The sequence below is a fragment of the Podarcis raffonei genome, chromosome 4 (genome assembly GCF_027172205.1).
Source record: "Podarcis raffonei isolate rPodRaf1 chromosome 4, rPodRaf1.pri, whole genome shotgun sequence".
In the NCBI taxonomy this organism is placed as follows: Eukaryota; Metazoa; Chordata; class Lepidosauria; order Squamata; family Lacertidae; genus Podarcis; species Podarcis raffonei.
The window spans coordinates 17,238,023-17,261,260 of NC_070605.1; the positions used below are offsets into that span (position 1 = coordinate 17,238,023).

The window sequence follows — 23,238 nt, forward strand, 5'->3', positions numbered from 1 at the left end:
ATACTACATCTTTTTAAAAAAACAAACCATGTGTGTTTTTTGTATGTTGTTTTCATGAATATATGCATTTTCATGCACACTCTGTCCCAGGATATGCTCTTTTTTTTGTACACATTACTTTAGGGGGGGGGATCAGCTATTTAGAATATGTATGCTTCACCTCTCAACATAGCTGTCAACATTTCCCTTTTTGTAAGGGAAATTCCCTTATTCCGAATAGGATTCCTTGCAAGGAAAGGGAAAAGTTGACAGCTATGCCTCTCAGTCGAGTGATTCTCAAGGCAGCTTACAAACAGGTAATAATAATAGTAATAAAAGGGAAAATCATGGTAGTCCCCACCCCCAATAATCCTCTGGTTGATGAGTAAAGACAGAGCATGCTTGTTCTACAGTCCAAGCTGCACATTTTTCCTGATTTCCTCCTAGCAGAGGTGGGGAACATTTTTCAGCCTAGGGGGCCACATTCTCTTGTGCTCAACCTTCTGAGGGCCAGTGGTGGATGTGGTGAGAGGAACAATGGACACAGTTCTTCCCTTCTGTCAGGCATATTCCAGCCACGCAAGAGCCAGAGGTTTCTAAACACATGTAAACACTCCTCACCACTCAGCCAAGGAAGAGAGGCATGATTGCTGTCAAAGGACATATTTGGCCCAGGCAAGAACACCCAAGGAGGCTGTGGAGCAGAGCTGGTGACAGGGGGCATCCTGTTAACATTACTTGATTGTTGTTGTTGTTTAGTCGTTTAGTCATATCCGACTCTTCGTGACCCCCTGGACCAGAGCACGCCAGGCACTCCTGTCTTCCACTGCCTCCCGCAGTTTGGGCAAACTCATGCTGGTAGCTTTGAGAACACTGTCCAACCATCTCGTCCTCTTTTGTCCCCTTCTCCTTGTGCCCTCAATCTTTCCCACCATCAGGGTCTTTTCCAGGGAGTCTTCTCATGAGTTGGCCAATGTATTGGAGCCTCAGCTTCAGGATCTGTCCTTCCATTGAGCACTCAGGGCTGATTTCCTTAAGAATGGATAGGTTTGATCTTCTTGCAGTCCATGGGACTCTCAAGAGTCTCCCCCAGCACCATAATTCAAAAGCATCGATTCTTCGGCGACCAGCTTCTTTATGGTCCAGCTCTCACTTCCATACTTGATTAGATACCTCTTTTGCAAAATTCGGAGGAGTGCGAATTTCAAAGGCTCACATATTTTTGCAGGTCCCTTACTGTTATGTGGGTCCACCTTTAATGAAATCAAATATCTCCTTCCACCCTTGTTTCTCCTTAAGGAATTATTCAACCTACACCGGAATGGTTCTGGTAGTAGGTAGCATTAACAGGGAGTTTGCTTCCAAGTAAGTTCTTAAGTCTTGAGATGAGATTGCACTTATTTTTTTTAAAAAAACCCTGAGCTTTTTATAATATAACCTGAGTGGTTGTGGGAGCAGCTAAGCCTTGTGGTAGGATATGAAAGACAGGAGCTTACTAACATCTTCCCTGAGTCTGTACAGACCCCACTTCTCTGCTGTTTTACATTTTTGTTTGCTGTAGTAAAAAAAAAATTAAAAAATCATCCTGTGATCTCATTTGAGCAGAATTCATTTTGTTCATTGGAGAAAGTCCAAAAGCAGGAGACCAACATTGCTGATAAGCTTCAAACTGCCTTAGAGATTAAGAACATCTCAAATGTCAGGCTGTGAAGTTTGGGATTTGACCCCTTGTAGAAGCTATAAAAACAACCCACTGGTTAAAACAAGCGTGGGGAACCTCAGATCCATGGGCCAAATGCAGCCCTAAAATTCTCACTGACTGGCCCCAGGCCACATGCCACACCAGCTCAGGCCCCCACCACAGGTACACAGCATGCCTAGAAGTTTGCTCATGAGGAAAAGTGACTTGCATAGAATCATAGAATTGTAGAGTTGGAAAGGACCGTGAGGTGACCCTAGTCCAACGCCCTGCAATGCAGGAAACACCCCTGAGCACTGGTCCTGCTAGCTAGGGATGATTGGCGTTGTAATCCAAAAACAGCTGGAGACCCAAGTTTTGGAAACCTTCTCTAGACTGAGACATGACTGAGTAAGGAACAGATGGACTCAGCAAAAGGAGACAAGTAAAATAAGCCACTGCTCAAAATTTCTGCATATCCCACAGGGGAAGTTCAGGTTGCCTCATGAGCACTGAATCACAACCCAATTGATCCAGTTTATCCAAACTGATTGTTTCCCGTGTCTTCTTCCTCGCATCCCTTTCTAGCCAAGCAGCCCGGTGTCGAAGTAATACTCTACAGCTAACACCCCTATTGAGAAGCTGTAAGTCTGTTTTGAATTCTTTTAGGCCCTGCAGATAAATGAGGTTGTAGCACATTGTGACAGAGATTTTAATGAGTTTCTATTTACACCTAGACTTTCGTTGTTGTTGTTAGGAGACTGAGAACAATTGTACAAGCCAAGACATGATGCAAGCTTAACACTTAGAATATATTAATAGAACTGGAATATTGTGGAAGTGTTAACAACTTTTATTATCTGTAGCATAATAAGGGGGAAGGACCCGATACCATCAATGTCATTTTGTCTTCTGTTGAAACTTAATTTGATATGGTTCGTCACAAAATTATCCTTCGACTTTGCCCATTCTCTTTGTATCCACCTCTTCTCATATTTGAATAATGTAAGTGTTTCTTCAAAGGCTGCGTCCACATGGCAGCTTACTCCATTTCCCTGACGTTTCCCTAATTGTTAATTTCCACGTAATGTTTCAGCTTTCACATGACATAAAAGCCACTCCTGGGGTGAAAAAATGGAATATAGTACATGTTTGGCATTTATTTCCGTGCCATTTGATTCAACTGGGGAAAACCACATCTGTTTGCAGCCCCCTTAACCTAGAAAATTGTTGGGAGCAAAATGATGAAAATTGGGGCAGTATATCAGTAAACAGTTCTTCCCTGCTGTTTTCCTGGAAGAATCAGAGGGGAACAAAAGCAGGCATTGAGTAACAGTGTTGTCCAGTGATAGCTGGTTAAAGTGTGGTGCTGATAACACCAAGGTTACAGGTTTGATCTCCATATAGGACAGCTTCATAGTCATGGATTGCAGGGGGTTGCACTAGATCAGGGGTGTCCAACAGGTCGATCCCCGGATGACTGTGGTCGATCATGGGATCCTTAACGCTCACGTTGTTTAGAATCATGTCTCCGCCCATTACCCCCCTCTGTCTTTCCTTGCGTCGCGTTTAGGGTGCGTTCCTTTGTTGCCTGCTGTAGCGCCGCGTTCGTCTGTTAGCAGTTGCATTATTGGTGAGTGTTTGTTTTAATTAAGCACACTTACTGTTTAAAAAGAGGGACATGGGTGGGGCTGTGGCGTAAACCACTGAGCCTAGCACTTGACGATCAGAAGGTCGGCGGTTCGAATCCCCGCAACGGGGTGAGCTCCCGTTGCTCGGTCCCTGCTCCTGCCAACCTAGCAGTTCGAAAGCATTTCAAAGTGCAAGTAGATAAATAGGTACCGCTATGGCGGGAATGTAAATGGCGTTTCCGTGCGCTGCTCTGGTTTCGCTAGAAGCAGCTTAGTCATGCTGGCCACATGACCCAGAAAAACTGTCTGCGGACAAACGCCGGCTCCCTCGGCCAGTAAAGCGAGATGAGCGCACAACCCCAGAGTGGGTGACTGGGCTTAACTGTCAGGGGTCCTTTACCTTTTACTGTTTTAAAAAAGCTCAACTTTGACCTGTTCGCCCCCCTCCCAAAATATCACTGCCAGGTTTTTTTTCCTCGGGAGTAGATTGCAGTCTCTTGGGAGCTGGACGTCCCTGCGCTAGATGTTCCTCAGGGTCCCTTCCAACTCTAGGATTATATGACATTAGTGTCACACTCCACCAGAGGCACCACCTTCTCAAGATGATTGAGGGGGCCCAACACAACATCCTGTCACACATACTCAACATTCTGACGTCTCTCTTGCAACATTCCAATGTCGCAAGGAGCCAGGGGGAAGAGCCAAATGCCCTCTGAACATTGAGGGGCCCCAGCCCCCTTAAAATAATGCAGGGGCCCCAAAGTGCCTTGGCCCCCAGGAGCTTATACCCTCTGCCCGCTGGTGTGAATGAAATTTAGCTTGACAAGCTGGTATTTCAGCCAAAAACCACAGTTGCATAATGCAACAGGTAAAGGTAAAGGGACCCCTGACCATTAGGTCCAGTCATGACTGACTCTGGGGTTGTGGCGCTCATCTCGCTTTACTGGCCGAGGGAGCCAGCGTACAGCTTCTGGGTCATGTGGCCAGCATGACTAAGCCACTTCTGGCAAACCAGAGCAGTGCACGGAAACGTCGTTTACCTTCCCACCGAAGCAGTACCTATTGATCTACTTGCACTTTGGCGTGCTTTCGAACTGCTAGGTTGGCAGGAGCAGGGACCAAACAACAGGAGCTCACCCCGTCACGGGGATTCGAACTGCCGACCTTCTGATCGGCATGTCCTAGGCTCTGTGGTTTAACCCACAGCACCACCCGCATCCAATGCAACAGATACTGCGGTGCAAAAGGAATATTAGCAAATGGGACAGAATTGTCTGCACCATAATTAGGGGAACTAATGAAATATTCCCCATGTCTGAATGCACTCAGAGACTCTTGGGTCCAGGGACACGGTTTTTCCTGTTACTTTTCCATCTGTAAGAGAAATCGTTCATGTAAAAAGCCAGGAGTGGGGAAACTTCAAACGGCAGGGCCAAATTAAGCTCTCCAAGGGTGCTAGACTAGATGGTCCTTTAGTCTAATGTCATGGAGCCGTTCTTATGCCCTTCCAATGCCACCAACATTTAAAAACCAGTTTCTTTCCTTTTCCATTGCAGGCAAGGCAGCAAAATGGTGCAGTGTCTTCCCTCACCGTATCATTGTAAGCCAACAAGTTTATTTCACTTTTGACTTTTATTTTCTTTACCATTGGCTATTTAATTACATTTGCTCCATCTTTCTGAGCCAGACACTCTGACACTTTAAAAATATTAGGTGTTATAAATTAGTATGATTTCCCCTCCCCCCCCCCATCCTGAACTTGTCCTAACCTATCTTTAACTGACATATAATTCCTTCTAATGTATATGGGCCAAGCTGTCTCATCTCGCAAGTTGTCACATCGGCTTGTTATAAGTGGCATAACAAGATGTTTTACAACCTGGAGGTGTTTCTGTTTGCAAATTAATATACGGCTTTAAAGGGGGGGGGAGTGGGGAAAGGAAGATTAATCAGATTAGGCAACTTTTTTTTAGGGCAAAATAATTTACCAAAAATAGAACAAAAGTGTAACTTGCTGTTGCTTGCTGCTTTTGCAAAAGGGCTCAGAGAAGCTAACTAATTGCCCAGAACAACAGATTGCATCACTTTTCATGTCTGGATGCCATTCTCAATACTCCCCCCCCCCACCTTTTCCGTCCATTGTATTGTCAAAAGCTTTCTGGCATACATCCCCTGCACCAGAGAGCTCCACTGGGTACCTGCCCAGGCCACCCAGGCTGCGTCCAGTACTGTGCTAAGCAGCTATTTCCACTGGTGAAAGGGTTGATGCTTTCACAACAAAACTTTCCTCCCTCTCCTCCCCCTGTGTGCCCCCCAAAATCTGTTCTGGAGGCTCCCCAATCCTCTCCAGAAGATTTGGGAAGGGTGCTGGAATGTGGGGCAGGAGAGGGGGGACAAGTTCTGCGGTGCAAGTGTAAGTATTAGTGGATTGGATGCCTTCCCCTCCAACTTTTCTCCGGTGAAAATAGAGACGTCCTAAGGAAAAGCAGGACATTCCAGGATCAGATCAGAAACCGGGACAGCTTCTGTAAATCCAGGACTGTCCTTGAGAAATAGGGACACTTGTAGGGTCTGGAATACCAGCACTCAGACTCTGAATTTTAGTCCCTTCACTCTCCCATTTTTCAAGGAATGTAGTAATAGGAGTCCAGTGTGGTGTAGTGGTTAGGAGCAGTAGACTCGTAACCTGGTGAACCGGGTTCGCGTCTCCGCTCCTCCACATGCAGCTGCTGGGTGACCTTGGGCCAGTCACACTTCTCTGAAGTCTCTCAGCCCCACTCACCTCACAGGGTGTTTGTTGTGGGGGAGGAAGGGAAAGGAGAATGTTAGCCGCTTTGAGACTCCTTCAGTGATAAATCGGTACATCAAATCCAAACTCCTCCTCTTCTTCTTCTTCTTCTTCTTCTTCTTCTTCTTCTTCTTCTTCTTCAACAACAACAACAACAACAACAAACGAAAAATCCAGGTCTCGTCTTCCAGGCTGGCTTCTGGACCTCCTCTGAAGAGACACTTACTGAGCACACTCCACTTCTCTGGAGAGAAGGGGAGGAGGAGTCGGTTGATAGGACCCCTGCTGGTTTTACAAGATACGCTTCTGCTCTTAATGATGAGGATAACTGACATCTGCATACAGCAAAAGCTGCATGTCTGTGGGGAGGGAGTTCCACAGTTTAGGGGATGCTACAGATAAAGGCCAGTCCTGGGCCACCACACTCACATGAGCTTCTGAGGGTGGTGGAACTTCCAAGAGGCTTCTGTCTGCCCATCTTAACACACCAGAGGGTCTGTAAGGATGGAGTTGTTCATTCTGATACAGTGGTACCTTGGGTTACAGACGTTTCAGGTTACAGACACTTCAGGTTACAGGCTCCTCTAACCCAGAAATAGTACCTCAGGTTAAAAACTTTGCTTCAGGATGAGAACAGAAATCGTGTGGTGGCGGCAGCGGAAGGCCCCATTAGCTAAAGTGGTACCTCAGGTTAAGAACAGTTTCAGGTTAAGAACGGACCTCCAGAATGAATTAAGTTCTTAACCCGAGGCACCATTGTATTTGGGTCCTAAGTGGCTTAGGACTTTATAAACACCTTATATCTGTGTCTGCTTCAACCTATTGTTGTTTTGTGTGTGTGTGTGTGTTTTGACTGTTCTCACCCATTACTGGACCTTAGGAGGAAGGGCAGCAACCCCTCCAACATTTCTCTGATGAAAAAAGGGTGCCCCATTCCATTATGATAATTTTACTATTTATACCCCACACACATCTTACTGGGTTGCCCCAGCCACTCGGAGCAGCTTCCAACATACATAAAAAACATAATTATTATTTTTTTTAAAACACCTTCCGTATACAGGATTGCCTTCAGAAGGCTCAGGGATCAGACAACTCCATACATTCCAACATTTCTCCATTGAAAATAGGGACATCCTAAGGAAAATTGGGACATTCTGGGATCAAATCAGAAACCGGGATGGCTTCTCTAAATCAGGGACGGCCCTGGAAAATAGGGACACTTGGAGGGTCTGAGGCAGGTTAACGACAACAACAGCAATATGAACACCGTGAAAAGAGCGGTGAAGTTTCTTTTTAAATTTCCCCCTCCCAGCCCATGTGACTACAGCTAGGTTTCGGGTTAAGAGGGAGCCTGTTCCCCATTTGCTTTCGGGTTTTTCTACTGCATTGTGTTATGGTTCTTAACACTCTTTTCATTGCAGTCCTTGTTTCACAGGATTTATCTTGCCGTGCAAACCGCGGTGTCTAATAAAGCAGGATGGAGAACTCTGAATATAATAAATAAATAAACTGTGCCAATCTCAGGCCAAGCCAGGAATATCCTGGGGGATATTTCATGCAGGTGCATTCATTTCTTTATGAATTCCAAATAACTTTATCGAATAGACCTGCAAGCTAACCCTGGTGCACATCACTTGCCCTGGCCCCAATGAGATCGACTCGCGGAGGATGTCCTTGGTTCGGGCGTGGAATTAATGCATTAAAGTGGTTAAGGCGCTTAGACGTTTAACGGTTCTTTGGGCTATGTGTGTCCCCTAAGATGGATAGAAGGCCCAAGGTTATGGACAGCTGTTGAAAATGCAGAGCCTGTCATATTTCTCTACGGCCTCAGTCACTTGGTACGCTATCGGTATAGAGTTCATTATTCCGGAGTGCTTTGGGACACCTTGAAAATGAAAGGCACTAGATCAAACCATCTTTCATTCTGCCGAGACATTGTAGAACAAACTTTCTTCTCGGGGAACAATCCCTGCTGGCCTTTTCTCTGTCTGTTGAGTAAATTCGGTGGCTAATGTATCTTGTGTGCATTGACAGAATCAACACAGAAGCTATTGTTTTCGCCTTCTCTAGCATGAACTCGGCTCCCCCCTCCCCCCGCCTTCTTTCTATCTAGGCAATCACAAAGAGCTGGACATGAATAAAAATCGCATATCAAAAGCCAATCCCTCTCCTTTCTACACAGGCAGGATTAAAACAACATCAGTAGAGGTCCCAAGAAAGAACATTCATTCGCTGGAAAGGTGGCAAATTAAAGCTTTAAAAAAATCTGGATGCTGGTTTTAAAAAGAGAAAAGAAATGATAATAAAAAAACACAGTAAGTCCTACACGCTTACCTGGGAGAAAGACATTCTGAACTTAAGAAGACTTGTTTCTGAGTAGATGCACTTAGGATTGCTCTGCAAGAGCTTTGTTCCATTAAGGCATCTCTGAAACATAATCGAATGGACAAGATAAATAATCGTATGTACCCATATATGTTCCTGTATTGAAATCTTTGCGAAGCTGGTCTCCCCTCCCCAATCCAGATGTTTGGGACTTTCACTCTGAACACCCAAGAGCCAGGGTGGCCAAAAGTCAGAGATGATGGGAGTTGTAGTCCAAAACAGCTGGAGAGAAGCGGGGTAGCTTAGTCCTGCACTACATCATGATTGCTCAAGACATGATGGTTTTTGTTGAGTGTCACTAAATCTAGTCCTGGTTATGTCTACACCAGCAGTTCCCACACTGTGCTCCATGAAGCACCTGGTGCTCCCCAGAGCATCTCCAAGTGCTCTGAGATTGGAAAGAAAAAGTAAATAAATATGTGCCTATGACGTAAGGGCTCCATCCATGCTGAATTTCTCTCCAGAGCTCAAAAAGTTTGGGAACCACTGGTCTACACTATGGATTTACAGAGAGGTCCTAGATGTGAGGACTCAGAAGCAAGCCTAGTGTGTTCGATGGAAATTTCTCCCTATACAGATATGTATAGCAGACTTCCCCAACCTGCTGTCTTCCAGATATTTGGGGTGGCAACTCCCATAATCCCTCTCCATTGGCCTTGTTTGGAGAAGGAGTGGGAAACTTGAGGAATCTGACACGTGTGCATTTCTCGTACAAAGCAACTTGGTCTACAAGTCAGGAATTCTTCTCTAGCTTGGACTGGAACCCAAACCAGAGAGAAACAATTGGAGGAGTGGCACATCGATTAGAATGCCAGTGGGCACTGCAAGAGTGCCGAATCGATATTCCAAATCGGGTAATTGTGAGTTTTGGTGACATCGCAAATAAGATCTCCGCTTAAATCAGAGCAAAGCCGCTTTGGAAAGATTTCCCAAAACCGTTATCTGATGGAGAAATTGGAGCCTGCTGATCATGGTGGGTGCTTTTATAACAAATTCAGAGTCGGAAACCTTAGTGATTAATCACCAGCGGATAATTATGCCTAAAGTCCTCTCATTAGCTCTCATCTAATCGGCACTAAATCTCTGTGAGATTTTGATATCACGCGTTTCTCAACCAGATCGTGTTCCTCAGCCCTTGGCTAGATTTCCCTTTTCATCCATCATGTGTTTGCAAAGAGCTCATAACTTTGTCAAGTTTTGTTTTTGGTTCTTTATGCTGTGACTCACATAGACAATGCACTGCAATTAGTGCATGCACCCCCCCCCAACCATCACCTTTGGAGAAACAAGTAGACTTTTTGTACTATTAGCATTCAAAATACCACACAGTGTGGCAAAAATGTATAAATCTAAATCAAATAAGTGTTGGAAATATAAAGAGAAAGAAGGTTCTTTTTATCATATGTGGTGGTCTTGTAGTAAGGTTAAAGCTTACTGGGAAATGATATATAATGAAATGAAAAGGACGTTAAGAAGAAGAAGAAGAAGAAGAAGAAGAAGAAGAAGAAGAAGAAGAAGAAGAAGAAGCAGCAGCAGCAGCAGCAGCAGCAGCTTTTCTTTTGGAATTATAGGGACAGAACTACCTAAAATGTATAGAAACTCATTCATGTATGCTACTGCAGCGGCAAGTATGTTACCTGCCCAAAAATGGAAAGAAGAAGAAGTCCCAGCAAAGGATGAATATGCAGAAATGGCGAAACATACCAGAACAATAAGAAATCAAGATAACAATTTTTTAATAAAAGAATTGAAATGGTTTACTGAATATTTACGGATAAATTAGAAACAGATGAAAACATTGGCAGGATTATTGTAACAACCTGCATTTTCATAATAGTATATATTTAAAGAAGATGAATAAATGAGCAAATTAAGTTAATTTGGATATGCAGAAGATATTAAAAACAAATTTAAGGAACTGTGGAAAGACGGGGAAGGAAGTCATGTTTTGAAATGTCAAAATGATTGTAAAGTTAGTGAAATGTATAAAATTATTGAAATGTATAAACTTGGAAAGTATAAATAATTTTTAAAAACAAAAACAAAATAGCACTCAATGGGCACAATCCAAAGTCCAGCATATGTAAACCTCATTGGTTTTAGTGGGAGAAATGTGTATGCCTATTTCACTCCTGCATTCAAAGCAGTCACGAAATTAAAAGACGGCTGCTTCTTGTGAGAAAAGTGATGACAAACCTAGACAGCATCTTAAAAAGCAGAGACATCACCTTGCCAACAAAGGTCCATATAATTAAAGCTATGATTTTCCCAGTAGTGATGTATGGAAGTGAGAGCTGGACCATAAAGAAGGCTGATCGCCGAAGAATCAACGCTTTTGAATTATGGTGCTGGAGGAGACTCTTGAGAGTCCCATGGATTGCAAGAAGATCAAACCTATCAATTCTGAAGAAAATCAGCCCTGAGTGCTCAATGGAAGGACAGATCCTGAAGCTGAGGCTCCAATACCTTGGCCACCTCATGAGAAGAGAAGACTCCCTGGAAAAGACCCTGATCTTGGGAAAGATAGGGGGCACAAGGAGAAGGGGACAACAGAAGACAAGATGGACAAGATGGTTGGACAGTGTTCTCGCAGCTACGAACATGAGTTTGACCAGGAGTCAGTGGAAGACAGGAGTGCCTGGCGTGCTCTGGTCCATGGGGTCATGAAGAGTCGGACACGACTAAAGAACTAAACAACAACAACAGCTTTAGACCAGGGGAAGCCAATATTGGACTACAATTCCCATGAGACCCAGCCAGTAAGGCCAGCATGAGGGATGATGGGAGCTGTACTCTCCCATCTGAAGGGCACAGTATTGACAGCCCCTTCCATAGACCTTTGCCTTGACAGATGTATTTATATCTGCAACGTCTAAGCCAAAAGAAAACAGCCCTGGATGTCAATTGCAACAACAATTTATTCTTTAAAAAAATCCTTCAAATGTCTAATCTGCCTTTTCAACTAGAGGAGCAGTTTAGAATGTCAATAAAAGCCATCATATTAAAACGTAATTAAAACCCAATTAAAACCATCACAGTGGTAATACCAAGGACTTAACCGTTCAAGCGATTCACAGTCATCATTTCTGCAGCTCCTTGTCGTCAGCAAGTTTTAAGGAGACCTTGTTTGTTTATTTATTTATTTTAATCCCTTATCTTCTTTTTACAGCGTGTGTATAAAACAGGATCAGAACCCGTGGTGTGGCACCACCATGCTAATTTAATTCATATTATGTATACATAAAATGTGCATGGTATTGGCTGGCTGCTGACTCCCCTCGCAGGCCTGCAAAACGACTTCTCTGGGCTTTGGCCGGTGACTGCATTCTGGACATGTGTGTCAATGAACTGGAGGTAGGAGGTGGGAGATTGATTCAGGTGCTGTCTAGAGTCTAGAGATGGAGGCACCTGTCAGTTTTCATTTCTCATTTCCCCCCTCCTTCAGTTCGCTTCTCCAGATTTCCACACCAGTTTGCAAATTCTTTTTTAAGCCCTGGCGGAAAAGTCATCAGCATTTTTTGTTGGCTTTCTGATAGTATAGACACTTTGTATGTACCGTATTTTTTGCTCTATAAGAAGCACTAGACCACAAGACGCACCTAGTTTTTGGAGGAGGAAAACAAGAAAAAAAATATTCTGAATCTCAGAAGCCAGAACAGCAAGAGGGATCGCTGCACAGCGAAAGCAGCGATCCCTCTTGCTGTTCTGTCTTCTGGGATATCTGCGCAGCCTGCATTCGCTCCATAAGACGCACACACATTTCCCCTTACTTTTTAGGATGGAAAAAGTGAGTCTTATAGAGCAAAAAATACGGTAATTTTTCATAGCGTCCCCTTTTTATTTATTTTTTTTGGCAGATCAATTTCCCCAAAATATAACACATTTTTGTAAGTTGTTTTTCGCTAACATGTGCATTTTTATGGACACAGCATGCATTTTTTGTTCACGTTTAAGTGGCTGCATTGGCACAATATTGGAAGACGGAAGAAATACCATCAAAGGAACAATGGCAAGAAAAGCTGATGAACTATGCAGAATTGGCTAAGCTAACAGACAAACTACGAGAGAAGGACAAGAAGGACTTCAAAAGAGTCTGGGAACCATTTACAGTTTATCTGCAGAAACAACAGAATGGACTGGATTCACTGGCAGGATTTGAATAAACTTTCACAATTTCATTCGAGTAACAGATATTTCAGAGAAATGATAAGGGATTTTATTTTTGTGTAGGAAAAGCAGGATGTGATATATACAGTGGCACCTCGGGCTACATACGCTTCAGGTTACATACGCTTCAGGTTACAGACTCCGCTAACCCAGAAATAGTGCTTTAGGTTAAGAAGTTTGCTTCAGGATAAGAACAGAAATTGTGGTGGCAGCAGGAGGCCCCATTAGCTAAAGTGGTGCTTCAGGTTAAGAACAATTTCAGGTTAAGAACGGACCAGGTCCAGAACGAATTAAGTACTTAACCCGAGGTACCACTGTAAAACTAAATAACTTAGCAGAGGGGGAGTTGAGGGAAGTCCAGAGGAGGGGAGGGAGAATAATTGTAAATAACACAATGAATGAGATTTGTATCATTGTTATAAAGTTCAAAAAATATTCAAAATAATAATAATAAGTGGCTGCATTGGACTCTCCTTCCTTGGAAGTTTTAAAGTAGAGGGTGGGTGGCCATCAGTCATGTATCATTTAATTGAGATTCCTGCATTACAGGGGGTTGTCTAGATGCCCCTCAGATCCCCCCCAACTCTACAATTCTATGAAGTGTAAAAGGAATCGAATTTCTCCCCCCAGCCCCTGTTGTAGTCACAGCCCTGGGTAGCCTAAAAAGAATTCATACACCTCTCCCAAATCTAGAAACATCTCAGCAATGCCCAGGATCTGAAAAGGCTTAGAATTATGGGTATCGAACCAGCAAACTTTGCATTATCAGCACCAGGCTCTAGCCAATTGAGATCTGCACAGGAGCAGTTTGGCCAAGTGAAATCTTACCATAATGAAGAGATGCAGGCATAAGATGTGAAATGTCTTATTCAGAGCAAGCATTTGAAAAGAAATAATAATCCTGTTTTCAGTTTGCAGACCATAGCAAACTCAAGCCGCACTTTAGCAAACTCTTTGGCTTTAACAAAAACAACAATAATTTGGTTGTAGATTCTGCAGGTCATTTAACTCCTTTACATCAGGGATGAGGAGCCTGTGGCCATTCCTGATGTTGTTGGGATCCCAAACGCCATCTGTCCCAGCCAGCATGGGCAATGATCAGGGATGGTGGGAACATAGGAAGATGCTTTGAAGACCACATCCACATCATACATTGAATGCACTGTGACATCAGTTTAAACAGCCATGGCTTTCCCCCAAAGAATTATGGGGGCTGTAGTTTGTTGAGGGTGCTGAGAGTTGTTCAAGTACCCCCATCATCCTCCCAGAGTTCCAGTTCCCAGAGTTCCCTGTGAAAAGGGATTGACCATTGAACCACTCTGAAAATGTGGTTCAGAGTGGTTTCAAAGTGTCTTAACCTCCTGTTTATGGGTAATCAAGGCAAGTTGATTTGATTTCATTACACACTTGGCTTTCTGCAACACATCATGTTTTGACAATAATGATTAATAATCATAATTCAGAGAGAGAGTAGGGTTTTATATTATCTGGGTGACAAAGACATCATCTGAGCATCTTGAAATGACAAATGCTAAATTAAAGCTTAATTTGAAAAAAAAAATGTTTATGCACTGGGTGAGTGAAGCAAAGTGCTTGCCCCCTCCCCTCTGTCTGCTTTTCACAATTGTATGGCTATTGTATCAATAGCACTATCAATAATAATATTGATAGCAGTTAAAAGACAGATACAAGACATCTGAAGGCAGCCCTGTTTAGGGAAATTTTTAAAGTTTAATGCTGTATAGTTTTTTAAATATTTTTTAATATTCAATTGGGAGCCGCCAAGAGTGGCTGGGGAAACCCAGCCAGATGGGCAGGGTATAAATTATTATTATTATTATTATTATTATTATTATTATTATTATTATTATTACTATTATTACTATTATTACTATTATTATTATTATACAGATATACAGCCTAGCAAGCTGCAATATACAGCAGATAAACAAACTGCTACTCCTTCATTAATCTAGGGACCACCCAAATTTCATATTCCAGCCTGTCTTGCCCCAACAAATGCTAATAAAATAACAGGGAAAGGGAATTTTTTTTCCAGCACGGCTGATGAAAATGTTAAGGACCAAGAAGGTGAGCATTATATCCAGCAGCTACACATTACTAGAAACGTATCAAGTGTAATAAAGGAAACAACAGGAAACACTGTCAATTGCATGCATTAATATTTTTATTAACCTGTAAATTCTACAATAGGCAACAAAGCTGCTGAATTAGTATTTAGGGGGCAGGCCTATGGCAATATCCACTGATGTGAGTGGCAAAGGATGCAGCAGGTCCCTGGTGCGGCCAGGCTACCCCAGCCCAAGTCCCCATGCCCAGAGCAGCCAGAAACAACACCGCTGGCTCCAGGATCCTGTGGATCCAGGATCCAGCCAGTCCATCCAAGACTGGTGGATCTGAAGCTGGCACAAGCCCTGTGGAGAGGGCAGCCCAGAAGTGTGACAAGAGAGAGGTGGACATGCACTGCATCCAAAGCCCCTTCATTGTGGCCACGGGACTCCAGGCACCCAGCATAATTTGCACTGGCAAAAAGGCGGGTCTAAGGAAAATCCTAGGGGATGTGGGTGGCACTGTGGGTTAAACCACAGAGCCTAGGACTTGCCGATCAGAAGGTCAGCGGTTTGAATCCCCGCGACAGGGTGAGCTCCCATTGCTCGGTCCCTGCTCCTGCCAACCTAGCAGTTCGAAAGCACACCAAAGTTCAAGTAGATAAATAGGTACCACTCAGGTGGGAAGGTAAACGGCATTTCCGTGAGCTGCTCTGGTTTGCCAGAAGCGGCTTAGTCATGCTGGCCACATGACCCGGAAGCTGTACGCTGGCTCCCTTGGCCAATAAAGCGAGATGAGTGCCGTAACCCCAGAGTCGGTCACGACTGGACCTAATGGTTAGGGGTCCTTTTACCTTAAGGAAAATCCTACCATAGAAGTCAATGGGGCGAGCCCAATGCTCAGAACTCAGGCACAAACTCACCAGGCAGCCCTAACATCCCCAGGGACTCTGAATGGGACATCAGGGCAACCTATCTCTGTATGGCCTCACAGGGCATCTACTCTCAGCTGGGCTTGGGAAAGCTCCCCTGTAGGCCTCAGTTGCCATGGTGATGCCAAGTCCACCATATTGTGTTGCAGCTTTGTAAATTCCTGCTCTGCTGCCTCCGCTGGTGTTTCCCTGGTCTTCTGAATGGGCTCAGAATCTGATGTGGCCTCACCCAGCCTCTTTTGCACTGGCATGCACAGTGCCAGCTCCGTATGGGTAGGGTTGCACTGTTGTTGACGTTACTTACAGCTAGGCTAGTTTGAGAGCAGGCACTGGTAGGCTTTGAGAAATACGGTTATTTAAATTATGGGATACGGCAATAATGTCGTGAATTTACCACTTGTGCGTACGTTAAGGAAGACAAATTGCAAATACGCATAATGATAGATGCTAACTTTTTATTTGAAACTATTGGGATAAGAGAAGTAACGTGGCCATTGTGAAAAGCAAATTGTCTCACTTTATTGTCGTTATCTGCAGCGTATATACGAGGCATCTAATGCACTCTAAGTGTACATTATGACCTACCGACTTCATATTCTTGTTATTTTCATAAAAATCTAATAAAATGGAAATGGATAGTACATGATTGGTATCTGATTGATAGAGAACGGTGCTCCCGAGTGTCGTAAATGCGCATAGTTTCTGTAATATTTTCCAATGTACTTCTCAGCACGGTGCAGCATTATGGTATCAAAAATTACATTTGCCGATGGGGGTCATATAAATTGGTAGACAAGGTTTATGAGCCTGGGATGGATTGCATGGTGGTTACAAAGCAGGAGTTGAAAATATTACAGACACTTTACGCTTGCAATTAAATATATCATGAGAACATGCTTTGGTGTTTTTTTCCAGACCCATGATAGATTATGGGTAGCTGATGAAAAACCAACAAAGAGTATTGCAGCACTTTAAAGACTAAACCATTTATTGTGGCATAAGCGTTCACTGTGTTGAATCCACATCATCAGATGCAAGCAGACTCTAGAAGCTGATGCCATGATGAATGTGTTCGGGAGTGATCCAAATCCAGGATCCACCAAGGTAAGTGAGCTAGGATCTCTTGCTCAGCTGCCTAATTTCATGCACAGCTAGGCTATGCCACACATAAGCCACACATCCCAGCTGGTAATAAGTAAGCAGACTGGAAGATCGTATGCCAGCGTAAATGGACATTTGGTGGGATGGAACAGGGCTGGGGATTCTAACTATACTTTGTTTTTTTTTATAATATTTTTATTGAACAATTTTTTATATAACAGAAACAAAACATACATGAACAAACATTCAACAATAATAAAACATAAAACAAGTACCATTTCATAACCCAATTTCTAAACCTTACTTCCTCGACCTCCTCTTACTTCCCGTTTCTGTATTCCAAAATCTTACAGTTATTCAGCGAAATCTTGCCTTATTTTATTATAAATTTATGCTAATCACCCTTATTCTCTTTGTCATAACCATTACTGATAGTAACCATTTGTTTTAATCCAACATCATTCTAACTGTCTCCAATTTTATAATATTTCTTTAAATAGTCCTTGAACTTTTTCCATTCTTCTTCCGCCGCTTCTCTTCCCTGGTCTCGGATTCTGCTCGTCATCTCTGCCAAGCTCATATAGTCCATCACCTTCATCTGCCATTCTTCCAGTGTGGGTAGATCCTGTGTCTTCCAGTACTTTGCAATAAGTATTCTAGCTGCTGTTGTAGCATACATAAAAAAAGTTGTATCTGTCTTTAACACCCCCTGGCCGACAATACCCAAGAGAAAGGCCTCTGGTTTCTTGGGGAAAGTATATTTAAATACCTTTTTCAGTTCGTTATAAATCATTTCCCAGAATGCCTTAATCTTCGGGCACGTCCACCAGAGGTGAAAGAATGTACCTTCCTTTTCTTTACATTTCCAACATTTATTATCAGGCAAGTGATAGATCTTTGCAAGCTTGACTGGGGTTATGTACCACCTGTAAATCATTTTCATTATATTTTCTCTTAAGGCGTTACACGCCGTAAATTTCAACCCGGTGGTCCACAACTTTTCCCAATCAGCAAACATGATGTTATGACCAATGTCCTGAGCCCATTTAATCATACTTGATTTTACCATTTCATCTTGTGTATTCCATTTCAGCAGCAGGTCATACATTTTTGACAAATTCTTAGTACTGGATTCTAACAGTTCAGTCTCTAATTTTGATTTTTCCACCTGGAAGCCTATTTTTCTGTCTAGTTTAAACACTTCATTTATTTGGTGATAATGTAACCAATCTCTCACCTTCCCTTTTAATTTTTCAAAACTCTGCAATCTCAGTTTGTCCCCTTCCTTTTCCAAGATTTCCCAATATCTTGGCCATTTCGACTCCATATTTAGCTTTTTAACTGCCTTAGCTTCCATTGGTGATAACCATCTTGGAGTCTTATTTTCCAGCAAGTCCTTATATTTAACCCAGACATTCAGCAGTGCTTTTCTGACAATATGGTTTTTGAAACTTTTATGCGCTTTAACCTTGTCATACCACAAATATGCATGCCACCCAAAAATATTGTTAAATCCTTCCAAATCCAAAATGTCTGTGTTTTCAAGAAGCAGCCATTCTTTTAGCCAGCAGAAAGCTGCCGCTTCATAGTACAATTTAAAGTCTGGCAGGGCAAACCCCCCTCTTTCCTTTGAATCCGTTAATATCTTAAATTTTATTCTGGGCTTCTTGCCCTGCCAGACAAATTTAGATATATCTTTCTGCCACTTCTTGAAACAGTCCATTTTATCCATTATTTGTAATGTTTGAAACAAAAACAACATTCTTGGCAAAACATTCATTTTTATAACTGCAATTCGACCTAACAAGGAAAGTTTCAAGTTTGACCATATTTCTAGATCTTTTTTCACTTCTGTCCAAGTTTTTTCATAATTGTCTTTAAATAAATTCACATTCTTAGCTGTCATATTCACACCCAAATATTTCACTTTTTTAGCCACCGTCAACCCCGTCTCATTCTGAAACCTTTCTTTTTCAATCTGTGTTAGATTTTTCTCCAATACCTTAGTCTTTAACTTATTCAATTTAAATCCTGCCAATTGACCAAACTCTTGGATTATTTCCAAAACTCTTTTCGTGCTAGCTTCTGGCTCCTGTAATGTAAGCACCAGGTCATCTGCAAATGCTCTCAATTTGTATTGTTTGACTCCGACCTGAATGCCTTTAACCAACTGGTCCCTCCTGATCATATTAAGCAAAACCTCAAGGACCGATATAAAAAGTAATGGGGAAATAGGGCACCCCTGTCGTGTCCCTTTTTCAATCTTAAACTCTTCTGTTACAACATTATTTACAATTAATTTTGCTTTCTGTTCAGAATATATTGCACCTATACCATTTGCAAACCCTTGGCCTACCCCCATCCCCCGGAGGTTCTTCAACATAAAACTCCAAGAAATGTTGTCAAAGGCTTTCTCGGCATCCACAAATATCAAAACAGCCTTAGTGTTTATATTCACTTCCAACTTCTCCAAAATGTCAATTATATTCCTTACATTGTCCGACAAATGCCTTTTCGGGAGAAAGCCCGCTTGGTCCCCATGAATCTCCTCCATCAAAACTCTTTTCAGTCTCTTTGCTAAAACATCAGCAAAGATTTTGTAATCCACATTTAGTAGGGAGATGGGTCGGTAGTTCTTAAGTTGGGTCTTTTCAGTCTCTGTCTTTGGTATAAGTGTAATGTAGGCCTCTCTCCACGTATCGGGTGCCCTTTTCCCCTTCATGATCTCATTACAGACTTCCTTCAAAGGTTGTATAAGTCCTTCCTTCAAAACTTTGTAATATTTGGAAGTCAGTCCATCTGGTCCAGGTGATTTGCCCAACGTCATGTTTTGAATGGCATCTTCTATTTCCTGTATTGATATCTCCTGATTCAAAATTGTCTTACTTTCCTGCGAAATCTTTTTCAGCCCATTTTTCTCGAGGAATTGTTGTATATCTGTTTCATTCTGCGGCCCTTGTGTATACAATTGTCTAAAGTAGTTCTGAAAACAATTCCTAATTTCTACTGGGTTGCATATGTTCTTTCCTTCCACTTCTAAGTTTGTTACCGTGTTGAGTTTTTGTCTCTTCTTTATTTGCCAAGCCAATAACTTGCCACATTTGTCTGCAGATTCAAAAGACTTCTGTCTCATTTGTTTAATTTTCCATTCTATTTCTTGATTCATCAGTTCCATATATTGTGTTTGGTACAATTTAATTTCTCTTAGAATCTCTTGCGATTTTGGCTTCAATCTTAATTTCCTTTCCCCTTCTTTTATCTTATCCAGAATTTTCTCCTTCCTCTCATTTTGCTTTCTTCTCTTTAATGTATTTTGTTGTATCAAAAACCCTCTCATCACGGCTTTACTTGCGTCCCATACTATTCTTTTTTCTACTTTAGTCCTTAGATTAATTTCAAAATAATCTTTCAGGGTTTTTTGGGCCTTTTTACAGATCTCCTCGTCTCTAAATAAGGTGTCATTCATTCTCCATCTGCAAGAGCCAGTTGTTGTTTGCTTCATCACCATCTTTACTGCATTATGGTCGGAGAGAGTTTTTGGGCAGATTTCCACTTTCTTTATATTCGACGCCATACCGCTAGTCACCCAAATTTGGTCGATCCTAGTCCATGTCATTTTGGCTTCAGAAAAGAAGGTTCCCTCTCTCTCTAGTGGGTGTTTTGTTCTCCAAATGTCAATCAAATCCATATTGTCAGTCATTTCAAAAAAGGTTTTTGGTAGTCTTCCATCTTTTGTGACTACCTGTCTTTGTGCTTTGTCCATATTTGTTGAAACTACTCCATTCATGTCTCCCATCATAATCAGTTTATAGTCCATATAGTCCATTAAAGTCTCATGCAACTTCTTAAAGAATTCTGTTTTCCCTTCATTTGGTGCATACACCCCCACTATCAGAAATTTTTCTCCTTGAAATTGAATTTCAATTGCCAAATATCTTCCTTGGTCATCTTTAAAGATTTGTTTCGGCTGCAAATTTTCCTTTACGTAGATCACCACTCCTCTCTTTTTTACTTTATCTGAAGATATAAATTCTTGTCCCAGTCTCTTATTTGTTAACAATTTTCTATGTGCTCTTGTCACATGGGTCTCTTGTAAACAAATCAAGTCCAAATGATCTTTCTTTAAAGCATGAAATATATTTTTTCTTTTTCGGGGGTTGTTTAGACCATTACAATTCCAAGTTAGAAGTTGCAAAGCCATGATGGGGTTATTTAATTCCTCCTACAGCTCCCAATTGTTGTTCGTCCTTTGTCGGTGGTTCTGTGTCTTTGTCTAATCTTGAAGGATGTCCTTCTCCTGGATGGGTCTCTTTCTGTAGGTCTTCTTCGTGTTCTCCCAAGAACTTGTCTTTATCGCTCACTGTTTTTATTCTTCTTTTCTTGCCTTTGTATTTAAAAGACAAGCCTTGGGGAAACTCCCACCTGAATAGTATGTAGTTCCTCTTCAGTAGTGTCACCAAATCCTTGTAAGGACCTCTTGCATCCAAGATACTTTTAGGGATGTCTTTAAAAATCTCAATATAAGAATCCTCAATCCGAAGGGTTGTTTGATAATGCAGGTTCAATATTTTATCCCTCTCTTCTTTGGATCTTAGAGTTATCAAGCAGTCTCTGGGTCTATTCTTCTTCTGCCTTGTTCCCAACCTAAATGCACTCTCAATTTTGAGCTCTTCTTCTTTCAAATCTTGCTTCCAAAAGTCAGAAAACTCTTTTGTCAAATAATCCACCAAGTTGTCTCCTTCTTTTTCCGGCACAAGTCTAATCCTTAGGTTTTTCTCCTTGCGTTGCATATCCTGCATAGAAAGTGTCAGATCATACTCATCCAATTTCCTGTACACCGGTGGAAGTTTCCCTTCAACAGCAGTGGCAATTTCCTTAGCTTCTTCGGCTATCTTTCGCGTTGTAGATGAATCTTCCAATAGTTTCCCAATTGCTTCTGCATTAGAGTTCACTTTATTTCCAAGGTCAGTTATACTTTTTGTATTCAGATCAATTTTCCCAGAGATTTCTTCAATTTTCTTATTTGTTTCAGCACCTTGCTTCTTTAATTCCTCTAAAGAATCACTTATTTTTCCCAAGGCCTTTGTAAACGCATCTTCTGAAGACATTGTTTTCACTCTTGCCTTTGTTGCAGCTGCAGTTCCCGGGGCCCCTGATACAGAGGCCCTTCTTTGCATAGAAGAGTCCACTTTGTATTGTCTACCAGATCTCAAAGTTGTTTCTTGTGGATCTTCTTTCTGTTTACCATCTGCCATAACAAAGTCTTTCGTTCAAGGTCATTCCCACACTCTTAAACTGTCAACAATAAAAAGTTCTCAGGTTTTAAATTCCACTTAGTTCCTGAAGCTGACCAAATCCTCTAGAGGGCGCAAAATCAGTTTCTGAAATTTAAATTGTTCCCACACTTCCAAAAAGCAAAAGCCCTCCAAGTCCCTTACTTTGTAAAGGATCCAAATTAAAAGTGTCCTGCAAGTGACTTACTATGTAACCAAATACGGTGTTTCAAGTTGAGAGTAACCAAAGTCTATATGTCAGTTACTTTCTAACCTTATTTGTAGCAACCGTCCTTAGCCGGTGTCTTTCCTCCGGCAGTCCGACCCCCAGGTAGATAAGCAGCGGTAATCAGTTCAATCTCCTTTAAATTAGGCAGGAAATCCCTTTAAAGCCTTCTTCCCCCCCTCCCCTGCCTTTTGGGGGGGAGTTCTTTGCTTGGTGTTGGGTTTCTTAGCTCATAAAAGCTCCTGTCAGAAGTTACAGCTTCACTGTCTTTCGCTTTAATCTTGCTGCAGGACGGTAAGCAGACTTCCTTTTTAGTACTTATCCGTCTCGGTGCCCAAATTCATTAATTTTGACGTCCAATTTGTAATGCAAACTCAATCCTACTCACGGAAAGTTGCTCTCTTTTAGTCCAAAATCTTCGGAAGAAGTCAGCGCTCTCCGCTGATGGCGACGCGGCTTCGCTTCGCAGGCTGGGTGAAAGCGACTCTCAGCACCGCTCCACGCACCCCTCCGCTGATCTATAGCCTTTAAAAAGGCTATTTCACAACGTCGGGGGGGGCAAAGGTGCCCGCCGAGTCTCCGGTTCACAGGCTACGCGCCTGTGACTTTTAAGGGTCTTTGCTCCGCCGTGAGCAACAAGACCCGAACCCGCGAAGCAGATCTCTCCCGGAGCTCCGGGAGAAATCCGCCATTCAGCGCTGGCGCTAACCCGGAAGTCCGGATTCTAACTATACTTTGGATTGCTCTGCCTGTCTTGAAAGTGCAAGAAGACTCTCTGTTGGTTTTGCAGCAAGAGAATGACAAGGGTACCCTTGTGAAAGTGGGCTGCTAAAAGAATTGGTTGTTGTTGTTTAGTCGTTTAGTCGTGTCCGACTCTTCGTGACCCCATGGACCAGAATTGGTACTCCACTCTTAAAGATGTGCTGAGCACACAACAGCTTGCGTCAACATAGCCTCAAAAATTGAGGCAAAAGAGATGGCTGCATTCTGCTAAGCTGCGTCAAAA

At 42.4% G+C, this 23,238-nt stretch overlaps 1 long non-coding RNA gene across 1 annotated transcript; it reads left to right on the forward strand.

The window, feature by feature from the left end:
- Positions 1-3,971: 3,971 nt before the first annotated feature.
- On the forward strand, positions 3,972-8,362 carry LOC128412537 (uncharacterized). The gene is made up of 3 exons (XR_008330102.1): positions 3,972-4,162; positions 4,845-4,888; positions 8,193-8,362. It is a non-coding gene; the product is annotated as an uncharacterized LOC128412537 (long non-coding RNA).
- Positions 8,363-23,238: the final 14,876 nt, after the last annotated feature.